Source organism: Natator depressus, chromosome 12 (assembly GCF_965152275.1).
Source record: "Natator depressus isolate rNatDep1 chromosome 12, rNatDep2.hap1, whole genome shotgun sequence".
NCBI classification, from domain to species: Eukaryota; Metazoa; Chordata; order Testudines; family Cheloniidae; genus Natator; species Natator depressus.
Genome location: NC_134245.1, coordinates 22940180 through 22959766, shown reverse-complemented (window position 1 = coordinate 22959766; position 19587 = coordinate 22940180). Strand labels below are relative to the sequence as shown.

At 41.0% G+C, this 19587-nt stretch overlaps 1 long non-coding RNA gene across 1 annotated transcript in view; it reads left to right on the top strand.

The window, feature by feature from the left end:
• LOC141996568 (uncharacterized) overlaps positions 1 to 19587 on the top strand; it is a 135646-nt gene that overhangs the window by 30530 nt on the left and 85529 nt on the right. Inside the window, exon 2 of the long non-coding RNA XR_012641565.1 lies at positions 1945 to 2030. This is a non-coding gene — a long non-coding RNA (uncharacterized LOC141996568). The remainder of the gene's footprint in view (positions 1 to 1944; positions 2031 to 19587) is intronic.

Here is a 19587-nt window from a genome sequence, read left to right as displayed (position 1 = left end):
AGTCTTTCACATACAAATGTGTACTGAGATACTGTTTCCTCCTCCTTACCGCATGCTAGTTGTGTTGTGGCTTTAAAGTGTCTTCCAGCTCTTGATTTAGAGGGTTTATAGTCTGTGCTAGGTTTCAGTGCTTTGTTTAATTTGCCTATCTGGCAATACGAGCCAATAGCCAAATTATGGTGTATTGTCTGCTGATGCAATTCGGCCACTAAAGGATTTAGCACACTGAATTTAAGGATGGACCCTGGATGGCTGCTTTTTGGTATGGATCTCCCATTGGTTTCAACATGAGTACAGCATGTAGAAGGTTTTCAGGATTAGGCTCTAAATCTGGATATTTCTCACATCAAAGGATAATCCCTGTAGGCTATACTGAAAGAAGGTTAGGAGGCAATGGATATGGTTTAATCAGGCCGCAACTTTATTATTAGATATCTGGGACTACCCGGCAGATAAAAATGTATGGTACTGACAACTCCATTATCATTTCAATATCTACCCAGGGGCTTCCGCCAGCCCTCGCTTTTTCCATCCTGGTCCCCAGCCAACCCATTGCTGTGACTTTATTTCTCCTCCCTCCCTCCCCTCCTCTCCAATGAGGGTTAAGGTGGGCTATAAAGGAATGGTCATAGGTTTGGAGAAAAGGGGCTTCTCCCACCAGGCTTGCCCTTTATCTTCTCCCTGAGGCATGATGAGTCAGTGTTGCCATGCTGACCCACTCTGTATTTGCAGAAGAGTCTGTGCGCCCCTCTCTCTCTCTCTCTGACCCCACAGCAAGACGGACAAGATCCCTTTTCCCACCCTCGTATAAGGTGCGGTGTGGTCAGTGTCACAAACGTAGAGCTGCATTGACAGTGGTACATATGAAATGCTGTTGAAAGTTGTGGCCAGCTGAAGACACACGTACATATTGGCCTGTGTATGGCTGTCATCATCCACCACATCTGTGTGTTTTGGTTTTCTTCTATCTTTTTACAACTATAAGGGGAAAGAAAAGCATGAAATACCCCAGATTTCCATTTAAATTTTCAACTCCAAGTTGTAATGTGGAGGCTGAATTTTAATCAAAGGCTGTATCCGCCATTTCGTCATTATACAATATCCTAAAATTCTATTTAAAATAACATTTTCTAGGTGGCACAGTGGGTCAGTACTGAACATAAACTTTTTAACTTGTTGAGATGTATATTCAAAGTCCTGCTTACACTAAGTCACGAGTGAAAATGAATTTGGTGTCCTTTTTATAGACCTAAGGAAAAATGCAGTTTTGTTTTAAACATTTGAGAATGCATCTAAAACAAGCTAAGCAATATATGCATCTCTAGAACTCAAAAATCTCTTCAGAAATGTTTTAGTTTAATACATTACCCACTGGAAGCTCTTGCACAATAGTGATGTGAGGGAAGAGAAGTATGAAGATACAAGGCTCAACTCTGCCCCTGATTATACCTATTTCCCATGCTGAAGAATGCTTTGAAAACTCTTTTTTTGAGTGATTGAACCCAGTGGTGTGTTTTTGGTTTAGCCAGGCTCTGAAAATAGAACGTCATGATGAATTATTTTTAAGCTAATCTCCTTGTCTTTTCTTTTAAAAAAGCAAAAACCTAACTAGTTGAATGCAAACAATGTTTATATTGTATACCTTGTCCTTCAGTAAGAATTCTCCTATATCTGATTTGATGGCCACTGAAAACATAAAAGGTTTGGTTTACTTTTGTTTCCATGCAGAACATATATACAAGTTCCTTGCATATAATAAAATGCCACAGTTCTGTGCTCTCCAACAGAGTGGTGTCTCGCTTTGTATAGTAAAGCAGCCTTGAGTTGTCGTTTTAGAGGATCTGAAACCAGTGGAAAGTTCTGTGTGTGTGTGTTTGCTCCCATCTGCTTTTCTTAATGGGCAATTGGGATTTTTTTTTAAAGTAGTTTCTTTTTCTCTTGCAGAATGATGTGCCTGTAAATTAGTCTTCAGGAAGAGAGAGAGGGAGCCATGACCCCTGCTTCCAAACAAGTCAACGAGAACTGGCAAAGTAAGGTATTTTTTCTTTTTTAATTCTCTGGAGGTTTCTGTGTTGAATTTGTTCCATTACAGTGTGGTGTGGAATTGGGAAACTCTAAGTACCTAGGGCATGTGGGAACCTTTATTTAATCCCAATTTTGTTACTTCAGGAAAATGTAAACATTTTGACTTGTTTTCCTCTGAAATTGAATACTGTATCTCTATATCACTCCCCATTTACAATGAACATGAAGTAGTGTAGCTCTTGGTGCTTGTGAAGCTGATTCCTTATGAAACTGAAGGGAAATGTAAATTGATGCTTTTGCAGACTGGCCCAAAGGGGTTGCTGGGCTGAATGACATCTTCTGCTATGGGACCTGATCCGGCAAATTTTTACTTCTATTAGTAGTCAGAGATCTGAAGTAATGTATGATCTGAAGTTAACCTCTCTACTCTGGTGAGGCTGATGAGTAACCGTGTACAGGATGAAGCCTTTTGAATTCAGCTTCTCCCCTCTATACGTGCTTACTGGACCACACCAGCCTTCAGTCCAGCCTCCTAGATCAGTTTCTGAACTTAAGTCTCAGAGTTGTTACTGCATTTAACTTTGTCTTCAGGAAGGCACAACAAATTTACTATCATTACAGCATATAGTAGTAATTTATGCCCTCTGGTTTCTGTTCAAGGAGCGGACCTGATAGATTTAAGGGGATATTTTAATCTAAAATCTGGTAATACAGAGATAAGAGAGAGGCTGGGTTGTTTTGTTGTAACACATATATTTATTGCGCAAAACTGACCATCAAATGGCTGAGATAGGTTCGTTATTTTAGATGGATAGCTAATCACTGTCCTATTTTTTTTATTATTCCTATTTCTGTCCTCCTTGTGGTGGCTGTGAATTAGCCCTGTGCCATTTTCTAAAATATCAGGCATTTTTATACATTAGGTATATTGAATGGCAAATACTTGATGTAAAGTCTGCAGTTTTACTCCATAACCAGATTGTAAAATATGAACTGAATTAATCATAACTGCAAAGAGTAATGGCACGTTTTCTCCTATTTTATCTTTAGTGCCTTTCAGATCATGTTTTAAAACCTTCTACATCTGGTGCACAGAATGAGGCAGCGGCTTTGGTAGTGGATAGCAAGAGGCAAAGGTCAAACCAGAGGCTGCACAAATATTGCACGCTGGATTTATTGTTTTAATTAAGAGTGTGGCAGTTCATCATAAACTGTTTATGGTGTTTTTTGCACAGTGCAGCATTTTGAAATCAGCTGTTTTAATGAAAACATAATGTCATATCTGTCAAAGTTCTAAATATTTTGAAAGTGAAATATGGAAACAAGAACTTTAATTCTGGGTTTACTGGGATTAGCTCACTGAATTGCTTTTTAAATCCCTTAAGAGTGTCATGTCATGGGTACTGTATGGTTCCATGATTGGGTAGAAGGCTGGGAAACTGGAGGTACTGTGGCTTGTTATTTAATAGCCCTCAGCATGTATTTTTGCTAATGTATTGAAAACACTATTATTTATTATTATTTGTGTTGAAATGCTAGATTAAAGAAGCAATCGGAGATAAGGCACTTCCTCCATAATATGCAGAATGTAAATTGTGAGTCCTCATGCTTAAAAAATAAATCTGAAAGTTCTTGAAACTGGAAAGAAATATATCTGCAGTAGTTAATATGATGTTATGAAATCTCAGCATCAGAATCTTTGTAACTAATTATTTATAATGACCTCAAAGATGATAGGTTTGTGCGGACTTTTAAGGCTGGGTAGTTTGAAGTCCTTGTAATTTCCTACTATTGTTATGCATTCATGTAGATATGTCAGGCAATTTTGGTTTAATTTGTTATAAAATATTTGTATAATCTGAAAATTGTATTTTTTTTTTGTAGTACTCGCCTTTGAAAATAGAAATTAAGTCTGTCATTAGATGCTAGGCCACAGTAGTTGACTGAGCAGGCTAATGTATGTTACATTCTGTGCTATACTTGGTCAAGTTTCATATATATTGTATTCCACATTATTTTATTAAATTTAATATCTGCACTTTCTATTACCAGACATGCCTCTCATTCAAAGCACAGAGGCACAGTTCTCTAATCAGAAGTGACAAGCTATATACTTTCTTTCAGCCATTATTCGGTAGCCTAGAGCAAGGAGCTCTGTTTCCTTGAAAATGTTTGAATTGGGTTATTTTTATTGAAGTATTAAAGTAATTCTTCAGATTTTAGGCTATTATTTAAGCACTTTTGGGAGAATGCAATAGTATCTGGGTCCTATAGCCTTTGTTATACTAACAATTGTAGTAGCTAAATGTCTCTCTCTTTTTTTTTTTAATGCTAGTTATGTAAGTATCTGAAAATTCATATCTGGCTGATCGAAACTAACAACGCTTAGGTAAATAAACTAATTTAGCCTACTCATTTTGTTTAGGTACAGTAGCAGCATGTTAAAATGGCTCACTAGTTAAATATACAACTAGATTCAGGTTACCCTACTGTCATCGACCAATTTGTCGTCTTAACTATTATTTTTATTTGTCAAAATAATGAATGTGCTGAATACTAATCTCATGTGAAGAAATCTGAAGGGGTCGGTGTTTGTATTTTGAGGCAATATATGGGTAGGATGATGTTAGTAATAAATGCTAATAACTTTACATTTTGATTTAGTTACACTGACTGTACACACAAAAGGATCTCCAGAGGCTCTGCAGATTGCGGGTCTGATGCTCCCCTCCCTTAACATGGGAAGAGGGAAGCATAACATGGCAAAATTTAGTGTATTTTAGTACTGAAAGAGGAGGGAGCAGCTGCCCCATCCTCAAAGCCATGGAGACCCTTTTAGCAAACGTAGAAGCGGATATTCCAAGGATAGACCCAGGGAGCAGCCATTCTCTGTGGTACAGTCCTTATGGGATCCAGAGCCTTTCTTAATGGTAATCCTAATAAACCAAGCAATGTTAACTCCCTTTCCAGGTCTTCTACCCATTGTGGAGCGGAATGGGTAAGGCAATATGTGCAATGGGAGAGCCAAAAACAGCATAGTGTCAGAGTTGGGTAAGCAATTTGGAGGGATACAGAGAATGTAGTTACTGTGTTTCCAGGCCACAGTTCCTGAACTCTAAATTAGCACTTGGTCTCCCTCATACATAAGCAGCCAGCCTTGCTGAATTTTGTAGTGTTTCTATGATATGCACAAAAGTGGGTTATAATGACACCACCAAATTCACTTCCAATCCTGACCAAAGTCTTTGCTTAAGGAAGGAATTATTAATTCTTTTGCATAAATATCATAAGTGTAAATGCAAAGTGACTTGATGGAAACAAAGTCTAACTGTCCAGGAACAGTGTAATCAACATCTATCAGTTAGAAGCCTTAGTGTAATCTTCTCTGATTTTTGTCTGTGTGACCTGCATTTTCCTGAGGGTAGATGAGTTTGTACTAAGATGTTCCTCTCTGAGACCATTTCATAATTGGCTCCTATCCTGGCAACGGTGGGGGAACACTTACTTTCCCCATCAGGATCCGAATTCTACTCAGCTGGCACACCCAAGTAGTTCAGTTAGAGCTAATGGGACTATTTGAGTGACCAAGATTTGGGCGTAGGTCTAGAGACAGCTCCAGGTATGCACTATATCAGGAATTCTCAACCTTTTTCTTTCTGAGGCCACCCCAACGTGGTATAAAAACTCCATGGCCCACCTGTGCCACAAATAATATCACAATATCACTAGAGTAAATGAGTATTTTATGTGTTTAAAAAAAAAAAAGCCCAAATTAAAATCTTGGGGCTGCACACTTCAAACTTTGGTGGAATTGGGATCTGAACCCATTTACAGATTGAAATTTTTGAGGCTGGCTGTTATCAGTAGCAACTAGAAGCTTCAGAAAGTCCTCTTAGCAAGGTGAAGAGTATAACCTAGTGTAGATAACTCATTAAAAGTTCTAGTGTACTGACATTAATGACACCAATACAGTGTAGGGAAGAAAAAAAGGAAAGTACAGATAGAGAGAATGGCGTGTCCAAAATATTTATTAAACCAGCGAGCTTCAATTCGGTAAAGAATTTTGGATAACAGCAGATTACTTTGGGTAAAGACATGAATAAAAACTTAAGGAAAAGTCTGCGTGGTGTGGGCAAGACAGAATCCTTCCCTCTCCCTGGTGTCTGTCTGTGGAGTGGCAATGTCTGTTTCAGCTGTACTTCCACTGGGAGGAATGTGGAGTGTGTGCCCACCTAGTAGGCTAAACCCTGCCCTTCTTACTTGGTGCTCATGCTCTTTGTAGTAGTACAAGGGGACATGGTCTGCAAATTAAGGGGTATATCTAACTGCTGAGGCAGCTAGTACATGCTGCAGTCACTAACTGTCTTGCAGTGACCAGGGCTAGGTTTAAGTCGATATGCATTACCTCTTGCACCAATAATATTGTAAGGATAGCAAGGATATTGTAAGGATAGTAAGGTTTCTCTTGGCCATCATCAGGCAAAAGTAATTCTTCTAGAGTCTGATCAACACAACCCAAAACAGGAAAGAGGGATTAGGTGCCAAGGCAGATACAATAGTTGCATTTCCTATTACATCTCCAAGAGACTACTCAGTGGATTCTCTTATCATTGCCCTTTAATATCAGGTTGCTTGGAGTCCTTCAGATTTGAACAGCCTCTGTAGCTGTGGGTCAAAGGAGGTTGGTTGAATTTAGGCCAGCAGGCACGGGAGGATATTGTTTCTTTGGGTGATTCATCAAATGTGCCAATATACTGAGGACAATATTATCAAATTATGTCATTAGTATCAAACCATATAAAGACTTTGAAGTCTTTAAATCAAGACTGGATGACTTTCGTAAAGATATACTCTAGCTCAGCCAGCCAGGCGTCATGCGGAAATCACTTGATGAAATAATGTGGTCTGTATTATTCAGTAGATCAGAATAGGTAATCATTATGGTCCCTTCTGGCCTCAAAATCTATTAATCTGAAATATGTAATTCTGTACCATTACTGATGTGTATTAAAATCTATTCATATGTTTGGCTAAAATGACGCAATATCATATCCAGTGAATTAGAAGAAAATTTTTCGGAGTTGTAATTACATAAGCTAGTTCTCAGCTATGATCCATTTAAAAAAAAATCCCTTGTTTTAAAAATCATAGGCACATAAAATTGAGAGAGGTGTTTAGTACATTCACATTGATACATAATTAAGTTCTAACATTTCAAAGCTTATATTGGGCTGAATGGCTTATAGATATATAGGGAACCTTTTAGTTGTTCAACACTAAATATAAAGCTTCCCATGGTCAGATTTTCCTTAAGCATCTGGATATAAAAACAGCACCCAAGTTCAGCTGAAGAGAATGTTTATGGGTTGTAATGTGGTGTTCCTAACTTAAAATGGAGAACCATGTAATCCCTACTTCATTTTGAGATGCATAAGTTTTCTCAACTTGCTGAACACAAGTCAAATTTTGTTCTCTTACAAGGGAGCCTTCTCAATGAAGTTAATGTGGATATACTGGTGTAATTGACAAGAAGCCATATGAATGGAATCCGAGATGCATAGATTTTTCCCCAAAAGATGGAAAAATATTTTGCATAAACTGGATGAGGTAAATGGCATTTGGGGTCTTTTGTTTAAATTTTAGTAAAAGCAGACCTGCTTGGGGGAGATACGTGATTAATTCTCTTAACAGAAACTTAACCCTTTTATTCCATATTTAGCAAAGCTGCCAATCAGTTTATTGCTGAGCTGGATATTATCATTTATCTTATGAAATAGTGCTGAGTTACCATGCAGTGTTTGAACTGATGCCTTATTAATGACTGTATAATTAATAATCTTAATAGAAAGCTACAACTGGATTGACCATTTTCTGCATTCCTAAAGAAAAATATTTGTATGATGATCTATGAAAACCAATGGTAAGAGACCATGAATAGAAAAATCTAGAAATATATTAAGATATATGTGCCTATATTGGATATTAGTGCTATATACACAGTATATTGGGAATATAATTCAAAATATTTCAAACGTTGTTGACCTTTGCTACATAATACCAAGCTCAGGGAACTATATTTGCATAGATTTAGTAATATATTGTAAATAACTACATAGGACAGTGCATATTTTCCCTTAAGATGCAGCGTTCTAAGCAAGACATTAAATTATGTCTATCAGACAAAGCAGCAGATTCTCAACCTCTCTCTCTTTTTTTTTTTTTTTTTTTATAGCACATTCTATTGGGAAGACATCTCTGCTTCTAAAAAGCACATGCATTAACTGCCTGATTCATGTGGTGACATGTGGCATATCCAAATGTGTTATGGATCTCCCAGGAATAAAAACAACATAGCAAAATCATCACCTTGGGATGTTCATTGAGCGAATATTTTACAGACATACTCCTTTTATATTTATATAATAATTTAGTGTTATGACAATTTTTTTAGCAGTGTTGGCAGTTTTTCTTTTTTATAATGGCATTATATTTGTGAGCCTATTAAGTGCACATGGGCTAAACTACAGAAAAAAGTATTTTTCATAATTCCTTAGGGTGCTTGTAGCAAAAGAACCATATTGGTATAGAAAAATGTTAATAAAAGGTCAAGCAGAACTTTCCAATGTTTATCATGATCGCAATAGCAATTTGGGGCTTTTTGACTTGTATATTGAAGAAAAAAAGATTTACAGAGTCTGTAGGTAGGAAACTATACCTAATATACTTTATAAAGTGTGCTTGGGCCCTTTGTGAGCAGATTCATCTAAGTTTTAACAATAATCAAAGAAATTCACTTCCACCTTTTTGTCTTATAAATATCTGAGCTTCAGTGTGAAATTACATGTGAACAAATTAAAGAAGTTTGCAGCTTCACTATTGGCCAGCCATACAACTGTTGCTGTGCCTTGTTGAATGGAGAGTGATATTTACATTTGTGTACTCCGCTGGTATTCCAAAAGGCAGGCACTCAAAATGGGAGTAGTATTGTCGACAGTGAATACTTTTCTCAGTGGACAAGGAAATGTCATCTTATTAGTTTAGACATTTATTCATTCCATTGGAACTTATTGTGTCATGTCCTGTTTGCTGTATTCATGCTAGTATCAGTGAGTGAGGCAAGCAGGAACTGGCCTATTATTAATCAACTCATGAGTCATCCAGAGTCATCTTGGAGTTTACATTGGCTGTTTCTTGTAGAATTATTTTTTAATTCTTATGGCTCCTATAGCCATCTTGATTCATTTGTGTATGGAACATAATTCTATATATAGAGTGTGTGGCTTATAAAGGGTATTTTTGTGTTCAAAAAGACAAATTTAAAGATCTTCAAAAACAGGCAGTACCTGTCTCTTTCACACTTCCTACCCTATACTGCTCCCACTAAACTGAATGAGAGTAGTATCAAGCTCTTTGTATGGATAATCCATGTTGCATCATTATTCTGAATAGTGTTCTTTCATATACACCATACGTTATTCTGCATAATTTAAGTCAGTCAATTTTGCCATTGTCTTCAGTGGAGCAGGATTGGGCCCTCACCTACAATTTCATGCCAAAGAGCAAATATTTTCACACCTCATACCTACTCTTGCAAGAAAGGGAGGACTTGCCCAACTCAGGGAATATATCATTCCTAGTCAGAATAATAGAAGTAAATGACATAAAAGTAGCTCTGGCCCACTGCTGCTAAGGAGTGAACAGACAGTTTGTTTAAATCCTTGTCTAATACACAGTTAAAAGGAGAAGTGCTCCTTTGTACTGTTGGTTTTTGTATGTTGATGGGAAAGACAGTATTTGGAAATTAGGAATTGTGGGTAAGATTGAACACTTCTGTAACGAATTGGGAAAGTGCAGAAATACAATTTCTACTTCAGCAATATGCCAAATATTTGTATGCTACAGTTTACTATATGCAAGCTACTACAACAGTATACTACCGGTTAAAATACTGGCCACCACACACAAACTGCATCTCTTTAAAACAGAAATGTATTTTCTGTGCAAAAGTGTAGATAAAGGCTATTTTCTTGAAATTGATCCAAGCAAGCTCCACAGGAACAGAAGCATGAGCATCCAAAGTAGCTGTAACAGCAGGAAATTCACTTTTCATTGCCATCTTGCTGTATCCCTTGTGAGAAGGGTTGAAAATAGTACAGGAAATCTATATCAGATTTTCTTGGGGATCCATCTTATTGTTTAGCAATTTTCCACTGTATCATATTAGCGCTGTATTTAGTATTTCTTTTTGGCAGGGACAGCATAAATATCGTGGTGGTGGTGGTATCAGAGTGAAAATAAGTATTTATTACTAATGCAGCACAAATAAAATTGTTTTATGTTGTTGTTATAATATTAGCCCAGTAGTACCATGTTTGCCAGTTCACAACGATTTTTAAAATGGCTATATGAAGTTGCTTCTAATTTGGATCATGTGTGGTCAAAAGTATTTTTTTTTACTGCATCTACATAGTTTTCTTCACAAAATGTATGTTTGCTCAGTTCCACTCTGAAAGACATTTTGTGTATCATGGGACATTTGGCTGTGCAATGAAATTGTGGGGCTCTTCAGATTAGTAGAAATCTTGTATTATTTAAAGGTATATGACCTTGTTGATGAGCTACTGTATGGAGAACATGGGCAGCTCTGTGTTGTGTGGAGATCAGACATTCTGAATTCAGACATGTAGAGGGTTGCAATTCCTGGGTTTGGGAAGTATACTCACTTTTCTGTGGTGCATACATACTCTCTTTACCTTCGGATTTCTTGAAAAGGGCACACAGAGATTAGAACCTGATTCTTGCTTACATGTAGGGTAGGGTTGCCAACTTTCAAATCGCACAAAACTGAACACCCTAGCTCCGCCCCTTCCCTGAGGCCCTGCCCCCCACTCAGTACATTTCCCCCTCCCTTGGTGGCTCGCTGTCCCCCACCCTCAGTCACTTTCACTGGGCTGGGGGAGGGGGTTGGGGTGTGGGCTCTAACTGGAGGTACAGGCTCCGGTGTGGGGCCAGAAACGAGGGGTTCAGGGTGCAGGAGGGGGCTCCGGGCTAGGACAGGGAGTTGGGGTGGGGGAGGGCTCCGGCTGGGAGTGTGGGCTCTGGGGTGGGGCTGGGGATGAGGGGTTTGGGATACAGGAGGGGGCTCCAGGCTAGGGGGTAGGGCCGAGGGATTTGGAATGTGGCGGGGGTTGTGGGTTGAGGCAGGGGGTTGGGGTGTGGGAGGGGGTATGGGCTCTGGGGTGGGGCTGGGGATGAGGGGTTCAGGGTGTGGGAGGGAGCTCTGGGCTGAAACGGGGGGGTGTATTTCCCGAAATATGTCCCAATTTTATAGGAACAGTCCCAATATTCGCGGCTTTGTCTTCTATAGGCACCAATTACCCCCAACTTCCTGTCCTGATTTTTTCACCCTTGCTATCTGGTCACCCTAGAGGGGTGAGGGCTCTGGGATGGGGTCAGTGATGAGTGGTCTGGGGTGCAGGAGGGGGATGCAGGCTCAGGGCTGGGGCAGAGGGTTGGGGTGTGGGCTTACCTCCAGCGGCTCCCTGTCAGTGGCACAGTGGGGATGTTAAGGCCGACTCCCTGCCTGTCCTGGCACTGCAGACCGTGCTGCACCCCAGAAGCAGGTCTGGCTCCTAGGCGGGGGCGTACAGGCATCTCTGTGTGCTGCTCTCGCCCACAGCTCCTGTTGGCCGGGAACTGGCCAATGGAAGTGTGTAACCAGTGCTCAGGGCAGGGACCTGTGGCCCGCCTGCCTAGGAGCAATACCTGTAGGCCACTTCCGGGACACAGCGTAGTGTCAGAACAGGGACTAGCCTGTCTTAGCTCGGCAGCACCACCGTCCAGACTTAACAGCCTGGTCGGCAGTGCTGATTGGAGCCACCAAGTACCCTTTTTGACTGGGTGTTCTGGTCGAAAACTGAACATCTGGTCACCTTAATGCAGGTTAAATACTTGCTTTAAAGCAAATACATTAAATAAATGCAGCTTACAGCTAGGGTTGCCACCTCTGAGATGTAGAAAACCTGGTTACTTGCCACTCCCCAATGTCAGCCCTTGAGGGGGGCCCCCTACCGGCTCCTGCCACGAGCCCCTGCCTCCCTCAAGATACTCCTTACCCCTCCTTGCTGGCAAGCCTATCCTGCTTGCCAGGGACAGAGAGGAGATGCTGTGATTTTGGCCATTTGAGGAGATGCTGTGATTTTGGCCATTTGAGGGCCTGGCACGCAGAGCAGGGCCCAGGTGCTGGCTGCACTCCCAGCCATGTGACTTAAACAGTTGTTACAAGATTGTTGCATGGCCACATGCGCATGTAGCTTACAAGGAACACTGGTCCAAAGCAGGGGAAAAAAGGCACATTAAATCTTTTCACTGGCAACAGCACAGCAGTACAAAAACTGATTGGGACTGGCCTGTTTGTTTGTAGAGAGAGACCTTTAATTAAGGAAAGTTTGTGTGCTTCCATTTTGCAGCTGATTTGTCATATCAGAATGTATTGACTGTTATCTGTATCATGGAGAATATGACCTGACAAAGAGTATTCCACAGTGGCAATATTTTTACAAAACTTAACACTACTTTTTTATTCATCATGCTCTTAGGAGGTATTTTGCATAATAATCTATCATAAAGCATTAGCACTTATAAAAATCCTCAGTAGACATGAGCCACATTTGTTGATTTGCTGTTCACTGTTTGCCTGATGTGTCTAAAAAACCCCCCAAGACAACATGGAGAGGACTGTGTATGCGTGGGAAGGGGGGCTTAACTGTTTCTGTGGCACCATTTGGAGAACTCTCTGCATGGTGAATAGTGTGGTCCGGCGAAGTCAAAGTGGGAGGAGTGTGTGGCCTGAGATGAGTCCAGTGGAAAATGCATGTTGTCACCTCCCTCCTTTAGAGCAGATCAGAAAAGATGAGTCCCTTTTGTGAATAGTCCTTTCAGGGGTCTGGACATCCAGTGAGAGTCCCTTGTAGCTCAACTCCAAACTACCCTATAACTCATGGGAGGGCCACAATGGAGGGGCTAGAACTGGCATGGAAGCACAGGTCCAGCCTTGGCCACCATGGATCCCTTGGAATCCCTCATGTTTGAGGACAGACCCTGTGGTCTATTTCATAAAGTTAAACCCTGTCCTTGCTGATGCTATGATCAAGGAGAAACTCTTTGAGGGGATCTCTAGAGATTTTCTTTCCTAAACCCATCCAGCCTGTGGGAAGTGATAATCTAGACCAGTGGTTTTCAACATTTCCAGACTACTGTACCTCTTTCAGGAGTCTGATTTGTGTACTCCAAGTTTCACCTTACTTAAAAACTACTTGGTTACGAAATCAAACATAAAAATACAAGTGTCACCGCACAGTATTACTGAAAAATTGCTTACTTTCTCATTTTTTCTGTATGAAATTTTTGGTTTGTACTGACTTTGCTAGTGTTTTTTATGTAGCTTGTTATAAAACTAGGCAAATATCTAATGAGTTGATGTACGCCCTGGAAGACCTCTGCGTACTCCCATGAGTATTCGTACCCTGGTTGAAAACTACTGATCTAGACCAAAGGACAATGCAATATGCAGTCACAAGGCTGTGGTGCATACCTGATACAACTCCTGCGTAGTGCTGACATTCATCCTTTGTAGAATATTACCCTTAATTAAAGAGCTGCTTTCATTTTATGAGTACCACTGTGTCTGTTTTGGACCTGATCTTTCAATCACTCCCACTGAAGTTTTGAGTGCAGCTAGATGGAGGGATTGGGCCATTTGTTAGTACTTTATTAGGATAAATATTCAGTCTACTCTATAACATTCTGTTTAAATAAATAAATAGCTGCTGAAGCATTATGGACAACTTTGAAAACCATTATTCCACTGCAAATCTCTTATTTTTATATAAGAACAGACATGTTGGGTCAGACCAAAGGTTCATCTAGCCCAGTGTCCTGTCTTCCGATAGAGGCCAATGCTTCAGAGAGAATGAACAGAACAGATAATCATTAAGTGATCCATCCCCTGTAGCCCAGCTTCTGCCATATTCTGCTAGATGTCAGGATACAAAGATGATGGGCTCCCAAATAGCCAAACATACACCCTGCAAAAGTAATGTTAATATGTAGCCGTATTCTGCCTGATATTCATGCCAACAAGCATCTAGTATCTGCAGTATATCTACTAAAAGTAGAACCAGTCTATCTGGACAATGGTGTGGAAGGGAACAGATACATATACACGTGGAATTGCACCCTTTGTTTTAGTGACCATGCCTTGTAGCCATTCTCTGTGGTTTCTATCTAATTTATAGTCGTTTTAAGACTCCTGTTGCTTGGTATAGAAGCATTCAGCAGTAATTATGCAGAATGTATTAAAAGTCCTGGAAGATGTTATTTCTCTTCCCCAGATTTTCAACACTAGTCATGTTATGTCTCTCTCTGCGCACGTGTGCGCGCAATTATCATTAATTGGGAAAGGCTTTACTGGAAAGGGGACAGTTTTTTGTGGTGGAAAGGCTTATGTGTCCCAATGAACCTCAGAACTATGTCATCTACAGTCTTGTACTCCTAGTAGGGCCACTCTCAGCAGGCAGGTCTGAGGTGAAGTTCCAGAGAAAGCACAGTCCAAACTTCTCAAGATAGATCAGGCTATGGCTTGCTACTGTAAGTAACAGATGTTGTTATCCGTGACTGTTGACCAGAGGGGACCCTCTGGTGGACCAGGCGGTCAAGCAGATATGCTCATCTCCCCGGCTGTGAAGGTGGATGGCAAGAGCTTGTGGACAGCCTAGGGTATCAGTTCAGGTGCAGTAGGATCTGATGGTCATCCTCTGCATCCAGATTTGTCTCCGGATGTCTCAGCATCATTGTGCCACTGAATTCAGACAGGGCCGTTTGAGAGAGTAGGGTGATTTTGTGCAACTTACCCTTCACTTAAATCCAGTTCACACACTAGTCATGACATCAACTGCAGATTTTCACATAGCTGCAGATTTTCACACAGGCGGCTCAGGTATAAGATCGCTTTTCGCTGGACTGAAGCAGCAGTGGAATTTGGCAGCCCCCTGGGTGACTTTGCAGTCCTATTTAGGATCATACTGCTCACCTCTGTAGTATGAGGATGGGGCTAGAAAAGGTGCCCTAAACATTGTCTGCTTCACTTTAGCCCTGGTCAGCATACAGCAGCTGATAGGGGATTCAGCTATAGCTGTTGAAAATCACAAGAAAAGACAAAGGTGACATATTCACCATTGGTGCTTGGAATGTGCACCTATTAATGGACTGTACAACAGCAGATAGGCCAGGCCAGAGAGAAGAACAGCTCTAGTTGGTAGAGAACTGGCCAGATGCAACATCCATATAAAGAAAAAGCGTACTTGTGGCACCTAAGACTAACCAGAGACTAACCAATTTATTTGAGCATAAGCTTTCGTGAGCTACAGCTCACTTCATCGGATGAAGTGAACCAATTTATTTGAGCATAAGCTTTCGTGAGCTACAGCTCACTTCATCGATGAAGTGAGCTGTAGCTCACGAAAGCTTATGCTCAAATAAATTGGTTAGTCTCTAAGGCGCCACAAGTACTTCTTTTTTTTTTTTTTTTTTTGTGAATACAGACTAACATGGCTACTACTCTGAAACATCCATATAGTGGTCCTGAGTGAAACTTACCAGTTAAAGAAGGACAACTCACTGACAAAGGAGCTGGCTATACCTTCTTCTGGAGTGGGGGTAGTAAAGAAGAACAATGTGAAGCTGCTGTTGGGTTTGCCATCAAAACACAAATGGTTAGCAAGCTTATGAACTTCCCAAAGGATGTGAGTGATAGACTCATGCTAATGCGTCTCCCACTGTTTGGGAAAAGATATGCAACTAGCATCAGTGCCTATGCATCCCCCATGACCAACCCAGGTGTGATCAAGGACAAATTTTACGAAGACCTGGGATTCCTTATTGCAGAAGTACTGAAAGTAGTACAAGCTCATTCTTGGTCACATCAGTGCTAGAGTTGGTGCAGATTACCAGGCATGGCCAGGCGTCATCGGGGAAAAAATGGCCTTGGAAAATGCAACAGCAGTGGGCTCCTCCTGCTGAGGAAATGCGCTAAATGTGACCTCACCATGATCATCACCAACAATCTTCCCCCTCTCAAACTGCAAAAAGACATCTTGGATGCATCCATGCTCCTAGCACTGGCATCTCATTGACTATGTCGTCATGAAGAGAAGAGACCGACAGGATGTTAAAGAGACAAAGGCGCATGAAAAGTGCAGAAGGCTTATCGTCTCCAAACTGAATATCTGGATACATCCTCGTAGACAACCACAAGGTAAAAAAAGCACCCCAAAACATTAATGTTTCCAAATTGAAACAGGAGAATGTGAAACAGGCTTGCTGAGCAACCAACTTGTAACAATTGATGCCAACTCTAATAACATTGAGGAAATCGGGCATTCTTTAGGGACTCGATGTACTTGTCTGCATCCAATACCTTTGGTTCCATCACATGTAAACATCAAGATTGGTTTGATGAAAATGATTCTGATGAGGGAGATTATTGAATGAGAAACATCAGTTCCCTAAGGCCTGTTTCGGAGACACCACTTCAACATCTAAGAAGGAAGCCTTCAACAACAACGAGGACTGTACAATGCAAACTTAGAAAGATGCAAAAGTCAGGGTTGAGCAACAAGGCAGATGAGATTGTTCTTCACAGACAGGAATGATATGAAGAGCTTCTATGATGCTCTGAGGACAATCTATGGGCCAAGGTTATCAGAAACATCTCCAATAGTGAGTGCTGATGGCACCATGCTGCTCACTGACAAAGAAGAGACACTGCAAAGGTCAGCAGAACACTTCAACAACATCCTCAATCAACAATCTTCTATTAGTGAAGAGGAAATTGATCAGCTGCCTCAAATCAATATCAACATATCTCTTGCACAGTTGCCAACTTTCACATGGTAAATAAGCACCCCGACTTTCACAATAAGCCAAAAATCAAGCTAATCCCATTTCAAAACAGGGCCAAAACAAGCCAATTCCTAAGAACCCCAACACTCTGTGACTAGATCCCCTCGGCGTGCAAGTCTGGCATTGTGGTGGGCCTGCTGTGCACCCCTGACTCTCTCTGCCCCTCCTTGCCCCTGCTTGCCGGGAGCTGATTTTTTTTTTTTTTTTTTTTTTTTTTTTTTTTTTTAAGAAAGGGAAGCTACAAGCCAAAAACTAGCCAACAAGCAACTCACAATTCAATTAAGCCAAAAAGAAGCCCAATTTCTGCATTTTTTTCCCATGCGTTTGGCTTGTCTGATCTCTTGCTTATTCTCCAGTGCTGACTGAAACTGTGAAAGCAATTTGACCTTCAAATGGTAAAGCACCTGGAACAGATTCTATACAAACAGAAGCCTACAAGACTGGAGGCTTGCACATGGCTCTGAAACTGACTCACTGAATTTTTCCAGTCAATAGTTCCTTGAGTCCACAAACCCCAAGAGTACAGGGATGTATCCATTGTCCACTTGTACAAGTGGAAAGGCAACAGACAATCCGGCAACAACTATTGGGGCATCTCCTTGTTGTCAATAGCTGGCAAAATTCTCACCAGAATTCTGCTGAATCACCTTGTGCAACACATTGAAAAAGGCTCCTACCTGAGAGTTAGTGTGGCTTTAGGAAAGGATGCAGAACTATAGAGCTAGTGTTTTGCAACTTGTCAATTTCAGGAGAAATGTCAGGAACAGAACTTCAATCTGTATATGACTTTCATTGACCTGAAAAAAGTATTTGATATAGTCAGTTGGGAGGGCCTTTGGAAGATCATGGCAAAATTTGGTTGCCTGGAGAAATTCATTGCAGTGGTTCGGCAATTCCATGATGGCATGCTCACTTGTGTTGTGGATAATGTTGAGTCATCTGAACCATTCACAGTCACCAGTGGAGTCAAGCAGGGCTGTGTGTTGGCCCTAACCCTCTTCCATATGATCTCTGTCATGCTTACAGATGCCTTTTGGTATCAGATACCATACTGATGGCAAGCTTTTCGATTTGAGAAGACTGCAGGTGAAGACAAAGGCACAGGAAGTGACTGTGATTGTCTGTTTCCTGATGACTGTTCTCTGAATGCCAAATTTGAGTCTGAAATACATGGACTATTTCTCTTCAGCTTGTGGCACCTTTGGTCTCAAAATTAATATCAAGAAAACAGAAATGATGTACCAGCCTGCACTAGGAAAGCCTTGCATAGAGCCTACTATCACAGTGAATGGCCAAACCCTTCAGGCAGTGGACAATTTCACCTAGCTCAGCAGTACATTGTCACAAGCAGTTCACATTGATGATGAAACCAATGCCAGAATTGCCAAACCAAGTGTGGCCTTTGGCAGGCTACATGCAAATGTGTGGGAGTGCAGAGGCACTGGTCAACAAACACAAAACTGAAGGTCTACAAAACCATCGTGTTACCAACTCTGATGTATGCATGCGAAACCTGTACAGTGTACAGATGCCATGCTGTGAAACTGAACCACTTCCACATGGGCTGTATGAGGAAACTGTTGAAGATAAGATGGCAAGACAGAGATTCTCATATGGGCAGCCATTCCAAGCATCCATCACAGATGAGATGGGCAGGCCATATCACCAAAATGTCAGATGAGCCATTGCCAAAGAAGATCTTTTTATGATGAGCTAAAGGAAGGAAAGCACTCTCAGGGAGGCCAGACGAAATGTTTTTCAAGAACTCCCTCAAGTTATCCTTGGGGCGTTTCAACATTGATCCAGAATTTTGGAAAGATCTCCCTTTATGATGGTTCTATCTGGCAAAGTCTCATCCATACTGGAGCTACAGTCTATGAGCAGAGGAGAACAGCTGAGGCAGAGCAGAAGAGCCAGCAGCGTAAATCTTGCAATAGCAGGATGTCCACTGTTAATCAGGTAACCCATAGCTGCATCATTTGGTCAGTGTGCCACAGACAATTCAAAGCTCAAATTGGCCTGATCAGCCCCTCATGTGTTCACAGAAACTAGACCAACCAGTGGCCATATTCAAACTTGAAGGATGAACAACAACAGTCTTCAAAACACAAATGGGAATTATGAACCCAACTACCATTTGTGCCTTTGAAACCCTCCCCTGAGGTGTGTTTGATCTGCAAATGGTTAGGCCTGGGCTCAGTCTGATCCCCTCTTTTAAGGATTTCCGTAACTGTGGTCCTGGCCCAAGAGCTCTGCTGCCAGTGCTTGATATTCTAAATCTGGGTCTTTCCAGCTGTATTATCTTTGTGGCGCACAACTGATTTGAAAAGGCTGCAGAATGTCCACTCTATACTTCTCTCCCATTGCTGCCCAGGGGTTTTCTTGTGAGTGCCTGAGCACAACAGCCAGAACTTTCCTTTTGTTTTCAGTATTTCTCCTTCTTTCTCTGTTACTAAGGATATTTGCATGAAAATAGGATCTCTGGTATTCACAGGTTTTGCTCTCTTCTGTTTCCTTTCCCTCTCTGAAAGTGATGGCATGAAGAGAATTGGTTATTTCCACTGGAACATAAACAGCAGGGCCATCCAAACCTTCAAGTAA